Source organism: Anoplolepis gracilipes, unplaced genomic scaffold (genome assembly GCF_047496725.1).
Source record: "Anoplolepis gracilipes unplaced genomic scaffold, ASM4749672v1 Contig18, whole genome shotgun sequence".
In the NCBI taxonomy this organism is placed as follows: Eukaryota; Metazoa; Arthropoda; class Insecta; order Hymenoptera; family Formicidae; genus Anoplolepis; species Anoplolepis gracilipes.
The window spans coordinates 2280955-2283553 of record NW_027328669.1 but is presented as its reverse complement, the minus strand read 5'-3'; the positions used below and the strand labels follow the sequence as shown (position 1 = coordinate 2283553).

At 38.1% G+C, this 2599-nt stretch overlaps 1 long non-coding RNA gene across 1 annotated transcript; it reads left to right on the top strand.

Annotated features, from left to right (window-relative positions):
* The first annotated feature begins 244 nt into the window (after positions 1-244).
* LOC140675733 (uncharacterized) lies at positions 245-2167 on the top strand. The gene is made up of 5 exons (XR_012048445.1): positions 245-531; positions 673-765; positions 1132-1282; positions 1365-1507; positions 2039-2167. It is a non-coding gene; the product is annotated as an uncharacterized lncRNA (long non-coding RNA).
* Positions 2168-2599: the final 432 nt, after the last annotated feature.

The window sequence follows — 2599 nt, the reverse complement described above, 5'->3', positions numbered from 1 at the left end:
TAGTTACTTGTTTGTCAATTTCCTCTTTATGCATAGGAGGAAAGCGATATTGCTTTGTGTGGATCGGGGAATCATCCGTAGTATAGATAGAATGATGGGTTACATGAGTGGTTCCCAATTTATCATTAGGCAAATGGAATCTATCTAGATTATTATAAACCAGTGTTTGGAGATTATTCCTTTCTTCCATATTTAAATGTTCCAACCTTAGGAGTTTTAGAGTAAGTTCCGCGCTCTCTGGCGGTGTTTCAAAAATGATCTCGTCTAACTGAGACGGATTATGAGTTGAAGAATGGCTCGTGCTTATCCGATGATGCCCTCGGGAATCAACGACATTGCAGAAGCCTTTATGAGACGTAGAAAAATCATCTTCTTCTTCCTCGGAAGGAGAAGAGGGTTGATAAGAAGAGTCAGGATCAGAGACACAACGAACTGTGGCCTTGGATAACCCTCGGGTTCCGTCGGCACCACAAGAAGAATATAGATTCTCTTGGGTATCAATGGTGTCAAATTCCTGCAGAGTGAATGAAGGTATTTCTATGTTATACTCTTCATCATAAGTATTAAAAAGAGGCAAGTAAGCTTTGCCATGAATATTAGAAACTATCGCGTCTCCAAGGTATATTCCTTTGATGGAAGTTATTGATGGAAGATATCCCGTTTTTATTTCAGGATTCGTGATTTTAACGAAGAAAGGAGTGACTGTTCTTGGTTTAATGTTAACATATTCCACTTCGTCGAATGGAATCGAAGTATTTTCAAATAGTAAGTGTTTTGTTTTAAAATCAACATTTGCATTTCTATCTTTCAAAAACGGATTACCAAGAATACCGTGTTGCGAGAAAAGTATATCGTCGGAAACAATGTGAAATTCAGTTGGTTTCCCTAATACTGATATATAGATTGCACCTAAAGTATTAATAGGTTCGGATGCTATTCCTTGCAATGATTGAATATTTCTTTTATCCGGAAGAATATTAGAATTGACGTATTGTTTCTTAATTAAATTTAAATCGGAACCGGAATCTATCATAAAGGTGCATGTGTCTTTTAAATCAGGAGAAGATAAAGTAACAGTAGGAGCACAAGTGCTTGCTATGAGCCGATGTTTATTTATTTTTGTGTTTCTAGATTTTGGTTTTCGGCATCTACGAATCGCACGACTCGAGAGGGGTTTGGGCGTTCCTGTTGAGCAGCGTCCCGGCGAACGCCTCCTTGTACCGGAGCGCTCTGACCGTTTCCCTGATTGTTAGAAGATTGATTAGAGGGATTCATATCTCCAGTGAATGATTTTCTATAAGCTAATTTCCGGCATTCTGTAATCAAATGTCCAGGAGTTTTGCAGTAACGACATATTTTTTCAGTGGGAAAATTTGGACCAGGTTGTCCAGGAACTAATGGTTTAATAAAAGGAGCGACGTTATTACGCGTGTCGTGTACTCTGGGGGCGAAAATGGGAGAAGCTGTTGGATTACGCGAGGGGTTTTGAAGAATACGAGGATTGTAGGTAAGGTCTGCACGAGGGGCAGGAACAGGTCGTGTGGGAAAAGCAATTTTCCTACGACGATTTTCGGTTTCCAAGGTTTTGCTTAATTGAATAGCTCCAACAATTGCGTCTTCCAGACTGTAATATCCCTCTAGCTTTACACGAATCAATAAATCAGGCGGAAGGCCGTTAATAAAGCTTTCTAGTGCTCTCGTCTCAATGTTATAGCGAAGTTGTTCACTCATATTACCATGAATGGTGGTTTCACCGTCTATAATCGCGGATCTTAATTCTTTAACTCTTTCAATATAGTCAAAAATATTTTCATTTGGTTTCATATAAACGTTGGCAAGTTCCCCGCGATATTGATCGACCGATTTATTTGGACCAAAAACCTTCTTTAATCGATTAGTCAGATCGGTTAAATTATGATATTCTATTCCTTCTATTGCCGCGTAAGCATATCCTTGTAATTTGTTTATTATTAATGGTAACAAATATTCTTCTTGCCATGAAGGGATTAATTTTAACGCTCGTTCGCACGTTTTACAGAATTGGAACACGGACATTTTAAGACCGTCATATTTAGGAATGGAATCGATTATGTCTTTAATACGAATGGGTGAAGCAAGTTGGATATGATCCACATTCAAAGGGGTATTTCTAGAGGCAAGTGGAGGAGGAGGATTGGTATCTTCAGCTGGAGGTTTGGAAGTCGAAGAGAGATTTATATTGCCAGGTAAGGGATTAATAGGCTCTTGGGGTGGCAAATTTCTTATATAATCTTGTACGTGTAAATTAGATGCACCTTGTTGTCGCATTTCAGATACCTTTTGTTCTAAATTATTTAATTGATTTGGTAAAGTTTTTAATGAAGATACTTCTTGTCGTAATAAGCTTAATATCGAACTGAGGCTATTTATATCAACAACAGCGTTTTGCTCTGCTTCAAATCTTTCCCTAGAAATTTCAAATTCTTTTTGTTGTATAGTCAGAGCGGCTTGTTGTTCCCGAACAAGTCTCTCTTTATTTTGTAATTGTTGCATCATGATTTCTAATTCAGCTTGTTGTTTTTGTAAAGGAGTAGTGACAGTAGTATCACTCTCGCTATGC